This window comes from Orussus abietinus, unplaced genomic scaffold, assembly GCF_000612105.2.
Source record: "Orussus abietinus isolate OABI.00-Male unplaced genomic scaffold, Oabi_2.0 scaffold114, whole genome shotgun sequence".
Taxonomy (NCBI): Eukaryota; Metazoa; Arthropoda; class Insecta; order Hymenoptera; family Orussidae; genus Orussus; species Orussus abietinus.
This window is the reverse complement of record NW_019394264.1, coordinates 254,046-266,360: the sequence shown is the minus strand read 5'-3', so window position 1 is coordinate 266,360 and position 12,315 is coordinate 254,046. Positions and strand designations below refer to the sequence as shown.

The 12,315-nt window shown below is 38.7% G+C and overlaps 1 protein-coding gene across 4 annotated transcripts in view; it reads right to left on the bottom strand.

Annotated features, from left to right (window-relative positions):
- Positions 1–12,315, bottom strand: part of LOC105701564 (venom metalloproteinase 3) — a 96,827-nt gene that overhangs the window by 31,642 nt on the left and 52,870 nt on the right. The window contains exon 1 of one of the 4 annotated variants that reach the window (XM_012428406.1): positions 3,085–3,168. The exons of the other annotated variants lie outside the window; for them this stretch is intronic. The gene's annotated coding sequence lies outside the window, so the exon portion shown is untranslated. Of the gene's footprint in view, positions 1–3,084; positions 3,169–12,315 lie in introns of those variants that run through there. 4 annotated transcript variants of the gene reach the window in all.

Below are 12,315 nucleotides of genomic sequence, written 5' to 3'. Positions count from 1 at the left end.
TTGAGCTTTCATCAATACAGGTCAGCAGCCAATTAAGTTCGGTGATTATTAAGTCATATTCCAGCCAACACATTGAGTCATTTCCAAGTCTCATTGCCGCCAATCATATTCAATTATTTTCGACTTCCATCGATGCCAATCATTGGACTTTCGGTGTCGATAACCTTCGATAGCCAATCACGGTCGATCATCTCCGAATGTCACGATCAACAATAATAATGCTAATTCACTCATTAATAATTGTTTTTATAGGGGGTACTTATTTATAATCGACGAATTCCGAGTTTTGCTTTCCATCGCCAATCGAGTTAAATCGAACTAATTGTCTTAATTGAATCACAACCACTTAAGACCTATTACATACAGTCAAGTTCATCGAATTATTAGTTAGATTACTTTAAATTAAGTGCAACAATTTGCAAGGTTTATCGCCGATCGTTTTTACATTTTATTGTCATCGATTAATTTTATTGTAATCAATTTTAAGGTTTTAGCGTTCTTAAGGTGAAGTGAAACACGTCGAGTAACTTGATCGACGTCGGTAAAAAAGGTTTTTCTAAATACCTACGCGACATTCGTTTTTATATTGACAGCTGTGTCTAATTAAATTGAATATTGTACTAAATGGCATACTCTATCTGTCGTTTTCGTACAATAATTATATAGAAATCTAAGTAAAACTCCAGAAATCCCCTGGATTCATGATTTCTGAAGCCCTAATTCACTGTAGAGTGACCCCCTGCGCTATCTGTGATTTCCATGTTAATCTTAATCTAAGTAATTAACTAAATTTTCTCTAATGACCTCATATTACCGTCGTTTTAGTATAGAAGTACAAAAGACACTTTTTTGCCTTTATCCCGTTGAAATGCGAGTTTCTCGATTACCAGAGTGTTTTAAATTGTTGTGCAATTGTCCTGACCCTTTCGTTTCTTACATTAGAGCCTTCAAAAATTGGATATCGATCGAAATATGAGAGCTTGACGTCATTTTGGCTCTGGTCTGAGCTAATTTAAACATTTCTTTTTCAAAAATCCAAATTTTGAAAATGTCAGAATAAATTCTCAGGTGCTCACGAGTCGTGTGTCAATGTTTCAGACGGTTCTATCCAATACCCTTAAAAAAAAGTGTCTTATTCGAATCGATTCATTTGAGGAGGGTTTCACTTCACCTTAAAGGTACTCGATCGTCTTTAGATTCGTCAATTAGAATTAATCTCTCTTTTTGGAGCCGGTAAGGTCCGATAACTGAGTGATGTTCGATCAGTTCCCATCGTGACTTTACGATCGAAGTGATCTTCAGCGATTCGATCAAGGTGATCGTTTAGATTGAAGGTTTCTAACGGAAACGACGAGCTAGGAAATTGAAAGTCACGGTTGCGAACGTTCTCGTCTCTGTACTTGCCTTCCTCTTCCGCGTTACAATAACCTTTGCGGAGTTATTTGAGTGTACAGGTTTAATTATAGTTGCGCAAGGAGAGCGAAGTAAGGTGCAAACTGCCAACAGGAATTATACCAAACGAGATATCCAGATATGAAGGGAATCCATGGACATTTACATTGATAAGATCGCATGAGTGTCGAGTCTCTTTCTGATAAAAGAAGGCATTGCGAAAAGAACAATTGAATTGGGAAAAAAAAATGTGGTTTATGTTATTCATCTTCGAATGACTTAACTCAAAATGCCAGGAGATATATTAAGCACGTCGACCTGGGTTTATTTTATATACATTTTGTTTATACTTTTTATGTAAACGCGAGTGTCGAGTCTCTTTTTGATAAAAGAAAGCATTGCGAAAAGAACAATTGAATTGGGGAAAAAAAATGTGGTTTATGTTATTCATCTTCGAATGACTTAATTCAACATGCCAGGAGATATATTAAGCACGTCGACCTGGGTTTATTTTATATACATTTTGTTTATACTTTTTACGTAAACTTCATACTGCTCGTTTATTTTATTTTCTTGGCTGAATATAGAGAAGTGTGTGTGTGCGCTTTAAACATTGTGATAAGTGGCGGCTACGTTAATTGTTTAATCCGTCAATTGCCCGTTTTTCACTTTCAAGACGTTCACTTTCGCGGGTTCTTAAGAACATAACGTGTTTGATTTAGCTGCCGGAACTAAACATGAAGAAATTGCACGTGGAAATAAGACTGACAGCCTTTGCGCACACCTTCGCGTATTTTGTACAGGTGTTATTCCTGATTCACAGTTGCCCCAGTCTTATTCTTATTCAAAAATTTTCCGCTGATATTCAGTACGCGCGGAATGAACTTAATGATATGAGTAATATTCACCACGTACCCATTATTCATAAAAGTGCATATTGTCCAAAATACGAATCGCATTGAGCCATTCCAAAAATATACTCGGTTAAACTCAGACATAGCGGAAAACAGATTGAAGTCAAGTTGTTACATTTTGTTACGACTTATTTTTTAAATACCAAATGGCAATAGATTCATTAATTCACGTTTAAAATAGTACCTTATCCTTTTCATTTACTGACAAAAAGTGAATCAAGAAAACACGAAAGGTGGCAAATGTCCTCATCAACTAGTTTGACTTTACGCCTCTAACCCAAAGCCTTAATGGCTTAAGGTGATATGAAAGTGTCATATATATCAAAATGTCAAAAATGTTTATAAAACTTTTCTCCAAACAGGGTGCACCGAATAATCCCAGACTAGAACCAACGACACATATTTTTGTATGAAAAATGAAATTTCATGTGCATCGCGTTCTGCATTAGGGTCTCCATAGTCACGTGTTAAAGTGTCAGATAATTTAGTGCCCCCTGATTGGAGAAAAGGTATATAAATATTTTAACGCTTTATATATATAGAATGACCCTTTCATATCACCTTAATAACCCATCGAATCGATTGGATTTCATCCCCGAAATTTCATGAAGCCTCGGATCCGCTTCCACCGCGAAGATTTAGCAGCGACAACGACGAAATCTCATCTCAAGACGCGACTGAAGGAAAATCTGTGAGCCTCGGGTTGCACAACTCGTGTAGCAGCGGGGCGCATGCGCACACTTGGCGCGCAAAATGAAAACGAAAGATCGTAACTAACCTTCACGATGGCTTCACGCATGCCTGGAACCAGGCCCGTTACAGAGCAGCTAATAAGAGCAGGCCGAGAGCACGCACGTACGACCGACAATCCCGGAAAGAAAGTTTAATTGCATTCAATTAAGCCGGGGAGGGTCTGCGCAGGCAAGTAGGGGCGAGCGCGCATGCGCGAATTGTCTCGTGGAAGTCACGTGGTCGGCCGCCATTGTGCACCTGTTAAGGGGGTCGACTTCCCCTGTTAAGCATTGACAGTTTTGGTGTTTGACAGCTCCGCCGAGGCGGAAGTAAAAGAGGCGAGTAAAAGAGAAGGTCGCGCGTAATGGCGGCAAGTGGGAAGGAATTAATTGGTAGAGGCGTGACGCGATTGTGGAGCTGCCAACGAGGGGCAGGAAGAGTGACAGTTTTATGTGTTTGACAGAACCCTCCAAGCGGAAGGAAAAGAAACGAAGGTTGCGCGCGGTGACGAAACGGTAGGTGGAAAGGAATTGATTAATTAATTAAGCCGAGCTGTCGGTGTTAAATCTGTTACCTGGTCAGGTGGTGAGATGTGAGGTTATGACGCCTTTGACAGGGAGAAGGATATCGGGTAACCGTGAAAGAGTGGAAGTAGAACACTCAAATGGAATTGTCTGTGTCGGTAAGTGTTATAATAACTTCGTCAATAATCAAGTAAACGTAGTTGATTTTAAACGGGTAGATATAAATTGAACTTTATGAGGTGCGAGTATAAAATACATGTATTGTCTGTTATGCAAGGTGTTCCTGATAACCCGTTCCTCTATTAAATTGAGGGGAATGGATTGTATGGAAATCACGGAAAATTCTGATTAGAAAAGCGGGTATGCTCTATCGCATGGTGATAATTTATGGTATGAAACGGAAATGGGATATCCTTCCCGGAAGTCAACCGCAGTTTCAGATTCTAGTTTAGAAATCGAGAAAGCTCTGTCTTAAACATTATTTTTAAATGCCTCCATTCAGCTTGAGATGATCTTGAAAGTGTCATTCATGAATAGGATAGTTAGCAAAGAAATTATCTATTCGAGTTAGAAATCAAAGTCTTCTAATGATATATGATTATTTTTAATCACAAAGTTACACATGGATATAATGGAGAAACTATATTAACCCTTTGCACTCGAGGACTTTGCCATTTCAGTTGCCAGCGGTGCCTGAGAGGCACCTCTCGAGTGCAAAGGGTTAATATAGTTTCTCCATTATATCCATGTGTAACTTTGTGATTTTTTTATTTATTCTTTCGAGCATGGAAATCCAGGATTTCCTAAGTGATAATACCCCCTCGTAGTTTTCCGTACTAGTAATCGTTAACTGTCAAAATCTAGGAGACATTGAACGTACACGTGCATCGATTGCGTAGCTACGATATGTCTCGTATAATACACGTGACGATTAGGCGATTGTCTATCTGTCAGAAGGTGTTGCTTGCCAGGGAAAGGTAGTTTGAAGTGTTTGACAGAACTGTCGAAGCGGAAATGAAAGTAGCAAAGGTTATGAGGAATAATGGAATGGTGAAAGGTGTGAGGTTCACGGGAGATCGGAGTTTAAATTAACAGGGAACTGAAAAAAAAAATGTGAACATGACAGTACCACTAAACCTGCTCCCTTGTCTACTATCTTTTGTCTCTTGGCACTGACATGTGTTTCTAGATCTGCTACGATGTGTCGGCATCCTTCAAATCGTCGTAAATGGTCGAACTATTTGTCTGTATCAGAGTAATTATCGGCAAGTAATATACAATTTTTTATATTTCTTATATTTATAACATACAGTTTATGATGTTACGTATTAACAATGTTCTTTTGGTCCATTGTTTGCGGTATTGATTTGTTTTACCTCAGAATGTCTGTATATCATTGGCCACGGAGTCATAAAGTTGTATGTGGATTTTTTCATATCACGTTTAGAGCGCCCTAATCCTTCATGGTTAAATTCCTTGTTTATCGCCCTATCAATGTTAAATGTCCTCGCAAGAAAACCGTGTGTCCGATACTCGTCATTTTTTCTTTTTTTCAGTCGGCAATGCGGTTTGCATGCACACACCTCGCATACAATTGAACCTTGATGGAACAATGCGTCCTTTTCACCGCATTAATTCTTTTGAAATATCGATAATGACTGTTAACAAGCAACATATTGTCGAAGAGTTTTCTCAAGGCGGACACAATGCCATAACAAATGCTCACGCGGGATACCTGTTCAATTGCGAAATCATTGGCTAGATTTTTTTTTCCGGCCTTGGCGTAAACAAAAGATACCTTATCCGCATTGTACTAAGCCGCGAGCAATAATTTCCCGTAAAGGAAAAATTGACATTAAAAAGCCACGTTAATATTCAGCGTTTCAATCCTCTTAAGTTCATCTCTCTATTGGCAAATTCAAAATTGATCACCCTCAGAAGAAAAGGATCTGGTAAACAATTCGATACTGTTAAATCCATCTTTCTTACAGGAATGCAATTTATTGTTTGATTTACTGTAAATTAACAGCTGCAGCTATTTTTTAATAGATAAGTATACTACTGCCGTTTATACACAATTTGAGACTAGAAAAATAGAGAAATAATATTACTTAAAAAATAGTTCATGTAACTAGATTTTCCTCTCAGTGCACGTGATCTTATTAAAAAACTCCAGGAATTCGAACTCTTTACTTTCAAAGCTACCAAATTGCTGACATATTACTTAACTCGGAAAAATTTTGTTATCGTAAGCATTTAAAAAATTATTAAAAAATTCATTTGGATGTGGAAATCATTACAAGCTGCATATGCAAAGCGATAGTGATTGCATCTTTCTCTCGACCTTTGATTGTGCCCTCGGTGAGGGCACAATTTACTCGCAAATCGTCATTAACGGTTTATGAAATTCTTCAGCGTATTATGCAAGCGTATGCGTCCTCAGCCTCCGTTATTGCGTGGTAGATACACGCACTATGCAGCAAGTTGCAGTGGGTTGCCGGGCATTTGTCGAATTTTTATCATGAAAAATAAAGTGCAGTTTCCCTGGAGATTTTCATTGCATCGTAACAATGCGATTGGGCCCATTAATTAAATTCCGATATGATAGCGGGCTAGCAAAATCGTCGATTTCCTCCTCGATGGTGCCTTTCCAGAACGAGATTATGCAGTCGAGAGGCGACTTTCACGTGAGGTCAATTCTGCAAGCCATACGATCTGCCAGTACACTGAACTGCACTTTGAGAGAAGTACAGTCCAGTGCCAGTAGCCACGCAAAGTACAATTATGCTGTTTTTCTTTATTTGTATAGTTCTGCAAGTCATATGATCTGCCAGTACATTGAACTGCACTTTGAGAGAAGTACAGTTCAGTGCCAGTAGCCACGCAAAGTGCAATTATGCAGTTTTTTCTTGTTTGTGTGGTTCGTATCATTAAAACAACAAATATACAAAATAAATACTAAAAAGGATGTAATCGCAATCTACAGTATTGTTCAATTTAACAGAAACGACAGAAAAGTACAGCGATGGAATGAATAAAAGTCTTTAAACATGAATGTGCAAATTAAATGTAACAAGATTAGTATCTCATAGAGCAATCGATTTATGGAGGCTGTTAGCATCATTCCCGTAAATTATTGAACAGACTTTAACTATCCATTTAAATTGAGGAAATAATAAAGAAGGTTAAAAAAGAAGTGCGAAGTAACACGTGTTTACGAAGGTACGACCTGGAGTAATAGAGTAACGATATTGTACAATTTCCAACACATCATAGATACCGTGATGATTAATACGGAGTATCGTCCGATTGAAATATTGTCGAAGTCAGTATAATTACGAAGGTATTGATCTGTATAGATCGTAAGAAATGTCCTGGGATAATGATTGCGTGTCTGGGGTACACCTTCGCACCACCTAGGTAATTCAGTTTAATTGGATAACTAACTTTATTCGCATCCGCGTGGTTGACTGCACTTAAGAAATGTTAGAGAACAAAGAAAGAGTTCAAGTGATGTGTTAAATTACGCGCACCTGGCCATATCTTAATTGTATACGTAATGAGTCGATCGTTCCTATTCAATATGCTGCATTTCCAGCCGACGGAGTGCATCTAAACATTCTTTCTTTTTCAGACGTATGAGTAAACTGATGTCTAAGTGGGCGGCGAAAGAAACAGATTTAATTGGCCTATAAATAGTCAGATGATTCGATTACTTTAATTGTCCTTGATAATCATTGACTCAACCCGTAGGTCTGTTTTCATCTACGAGGTGTGACATATGCGCCGCTCGTACGAGTTCATAATTTTTTTATTCCATTATGTATATCCTGGCGCGGGCATAAATTTAATAATCCATAATTAAAGTCACGTCGAGGAATTATTTCCTCCTGGCAAGACTCGTTACATTATCGGCAGATTCATTTCTTCTTCTTTTTTTTTTTCAAGAAATCGCGGACAGGAGTCGTCACGGAGTGTCGTCGATTCATCGTTATCGTTCTCGCAGTAAATCTCGACTCTTCTTTCACGTTTTTATTTCTTTTTTTTTTTTATCATTTCCAGTGAGTCACTTGGGTCAAAAGACTGACAGAAATATGTTACGAGAGGAAAGGAAATGTCATCCGAATGCCTCGATGCGTAAACTGTGTATATTTGCATATGAGCGCTCATGCCTCTCATTATGCAAGCATGCCTTTCAATTCTCCTTAGTACCTCGACTAGAATGAGTGCGACATGTCTTATCTCCGTGTAATTGATTTATAGCCAAAACAGCCTTTCAGGGAGTATCTCATTCAGGGAAATAAAATCTTAAGCCTCCAGTAATATGCTGGGAAATTAGTATACCTAGATGTTACGAGTAATGTGCACGATGCCCGATTTCCTAGGTTTCTTTTTCTCATCTCGTGAGACTCCTTGCGGCACGCGAAACTTTAAGGAAAAAGAAAAAAAGACCTAAGAAATTGCCGAGAATTCCAATAAATAGCGAGAACTCGAGTCAAGTCGTTCCGCGAACCAGGGGAACGGCCGAAGCGGCGCATCTTCCGTTTAGTTTCTTCCGCGGCCGAGCGCGGCGCTAGCAGCGCCGCCAGGCGGCGGTCGGGCCGAAGCAAAAGGGCAACAGGTTTTCGCCTGTCCCGGAGCCAAGGAGAGCCGAGGATTGCGAAGTATCGTTGCCTCCCTCTACCCGACCCGGGACCTAAGTAAGTAAACGGCCGGCCGTTACAATGCCTCTGCTCTCCCGATCCCAGGTAACGACATTCACTATCGGCCACTTTCCTTCGACCGCGCCGACCTCCGGCGCGCATGTCGCGCATGCGCGGTACACGCAGCAGGAAGTAACGAAAAGCGCGCCGCGGCGTCCGGTTTAGCCGTGTTAATCCGACGGTCGACCCGTTAACCATACACGGAGAATAGTAATGCGAGAGAGACCATTATCCGGAAAATATACCCATGGCCGCAGGCCGCTCAGTATATCGCCGCGACTAATCGAGCTCGAATTGCCGGATGAAAGTACCTGGCGTATCGGCCGCCATTTTTAAGGTTAAGTGAAACTCCCATGAAATCCGTCGAGTCGAATAAGACACTTTTCTTTGAGGTTATTGGATGGAACCGTCCGAAACTTTGACACACGACTCGAGATCATGTAAGAATTGTCCTGGCCCTTTCAAAATTTGCATTTCTGAAAGATATTTGCTTAACTTCGCCCGGACCAGAACCAAAATGGCGTCGCGCTCTCATATTTCGAATGATATACAAGTATTGAAGGCTCTGATATGAGATACGAAGGTGGCAGGACAATTGTACAACAATTTAGAACACTCTGGCAATCGAGAAACTCGCATTTCAACGAGATAAAGGCAAAACAGTGTCTTATATTAAAATGAAGGTAACGCGAGGTCTCGGTGAGAAAATTTAGTTAGCCTTAAAATCAAAGATGGCGCAGGGTGGCACTCTGCAAACAATTAGGCCATGAAAAGCCATGAATCCAGGAGATTTCTGGAGTTTTACTTCGATTTCTTTATACTTATCGTATATATACGATATATAGGAAGGCAGGAAGCAACAAAAACCGCACAATGGTGTCCTGGTTCAGTAACTGCTTAGTCGCGTCGAGGTGACAGCGAATTTTTATTTAATTATATATCGACCACAGATACCTGCAGCCTTAAGTCGATTTAATTTATCATCGGCCGATCGCAGCGGAAATTACTGATTGAAAGTACCTTGTCTATCTTGACTGGTACTCTTAAAGGCATGGGAAAATACGGTGCATGCGGTAATACGTAACTTAAAAGTTCATGGGTTAAATTTCATGTTTGAGATATTGAGAAGCGGTGATAAGGGCGGAGTTATTCCGAAAAAACCCTCATTAGTTTAAACCATTTGTTCTGAACCTTTTAGAAGTCGTGGAATAATTTCGATTGTAAGGAAAATTTATGGTGTACCAAAATTGCTAGGGTTGTAAAACTAATAATAAAAATGTACAAATACGCGCAGATGTATCTGAACAGTAGAGATATACGATCTTTGCCACTATAGAATTAGTATTTCGTAAAAAAGAAAAAAGAAAAACAACAAATACAAATTGAAATTAAATAACATTAATCGAAACGCAAATTCTGTTAATACTAAAATACAAAAAGGAGGATAAATCTTAATTTATTGGGCAAAAAAAAAACAATGAATCAGAAAGAAGCGTGTCACTTCTCAAAATGAGTTTTCGTCGTAATGTACGAGCTTACTTACTACCGTTTCCTTAATTTCACATCAACAAATTACTAAGGTTTTAGTTTTGGATTCAAGATTTCCAACGAAACGGAATAGGCAGTGCGTCATCTAGTTGTACATGATCTGAGGTCTTGCCAACTCGGTCATGTTGAGCCAACAGTTAATCCATTAACTGCATCGAGGATAGTAATAGAAGCATATTATCTCTTGAAAATGCCCTATATCCGCCATCCGGTTCGACCTATCGAGGCCTAATCGCTCTCGAATCGCCGGATCAAAGTATCCAGCTTGTCTCGGTCGCCGTTTTAGCGTCAATCATATTGTAGATTTTTAATCGTAGTTAACTTAACTCTAGCAGATTATCAGCTGGTACTTTTTCCCCGGAATGGTCAAGGGTGAGTGAGAGGAAAATGCAGCGTTCAATAGCAAGTACTTCGTGCACGGAATGGAGTATTTTTTTTTTTTCTTGGAGTTCTGGTCCGATCCTGAATAATATTGGTTTAATATTCTGTACGGACGCGATAGGCTTCTTTGGTTATATAAATAACATATTTGTAGAATGGCCGTGAGTAGGTTGGATATAGAAAGTACGGTGTGATATAACACCCCGGTCTAATAATACCGAAGAGATTATGATTTCCTTTTTTAATTATTTATTCATTCGTTATACAACATGTCTGGTGTAGATAAAGACGTAATGGGAAATTTGGTAATAAATTATCCGACCGTGCAATTATTTTTTCATGGGAAAAAGAGGACAAGTGCAGTTGAATTATCCTTGACGATTTCACGCATCCGAGTTCACGTAATGTAACGATATATGTGTCTCGAAATTATGAAATCAGTGTACTCGACTAGCAAACGTTTACTTTTTAATCTGTCCGTGCTATTAAAAAATCATAATTCGGAGAAATTACTGCAATGAGATAACATGTTTCATTGCGCATGCTCGAGGCAGCTTGCGAAGTTTATACCTATGTAATCATTCCCATGCAAAGTTTTATTGTTACTAAAGCAGATAACATGATTACCGGAATGACTCGTTGCAGTCGTTTGTAGTTCATTATTCATATCGTGTAACACGTGCGGTGGAAAAAACGAATATCTCCATTACCTCTTTTAAAATTAAACCCAATTGGGGAATATACGGAATTATTTTCGGTATTATTTAAGCTTCAAAGAATCGATTGAAAATTATCAGACAATTTTATTTTCGGTATTACTAAGCTTCGAATTATTTTCGGTATTACTGAGCTTCAAAGAAGCGATTGAAAATTATCAGACAATTTTATACTTCTGTTGGTTTTAACATGCCCACGAGACGGCGAGATGTGATGCACGACTTGACAAAGCCGACAGATAATCACTTGTGAATTATCCGTAGCACTGACACTTGTCAGGGACTGGACTGCTTTCTGGTCTCTGCTAATTATGCGCTTTACATATATCAAGGACGCACTGGGACTTGTCAATTGCGGGACAGATACAGATGCCAATACACATAGGTTGTTGTGGATCGTGTTGCTATAGATGGTTTGCCTTTCCGAGACAGAAACCATGACCGAAATCGCACCTCGTCGTCGGGATTTAGTTCATGACCTTCGTTACATTTACTTTTCAATTTATGATATATATATATAATGTATTTCCACGTATCAAGGAATGAGGCTTTAAAAAAAATGATTTCATACCTTGTAGACTTGTCTACATATGCGAAAACATTTTGTCATTAAGAGGATGTGATAGTGGCAATAGTGACATTTACTTTTCAATTTATAATATATAATGTATTTTTATCTATCAAGTAATGAGGCTTTAAAAAAAAAAATGATTTCATACCTTACAGTCTTGCCTACATATGCGAAACATTTTGTCATTAAAAGGATGTGATAGTGGCATCTGAGATATCAATCGTTCGTGAAACTTTTCTCCGAACTGGGTGTATCGAATCGTTTCAATCTTTACAATGTGAATACAGAAGATATAAGGAAGGTCCCGACACATATGAAATTTCATTTTTCATAAAATATTTTTAAAGTGTAAAGAAATTTAAAAAAAAATAAAAATTTCGTGGGTGTCAATACCTTCCTTATAGCCGCTACATTCACGTTGTAATGTTTGACACGATTCGGTACACCCGGTTCGGAGAAAAGTTTCATAAATGAAACTTATTTGACACTACTTTCACATCACCTTAAAAAATGGAATATTTACATATTTGCGTTACACGTTCTTTTCCATGCATGATGCGATTTGTCAATTTCATTTAGAATATCTGTATGATCCACAAATTTTGGAAACCATGGTAGCCGAATGACATATTTCCTGTCGTTATATGCTATGCTTGATATTGTTGTTGCATAAAAGTATTGCTTAATGAGAGACCTGAAAAACTGGAGACCTGAATATCTGTAATCACGAACACGTAGACTGGTTGATAATCTATTTGTGACGTCGTTGTGCAGCTACGGGTACGATTGCTTTCTGCAAGATATATAATCATTGTATTGCGAATAGTAAAAAAA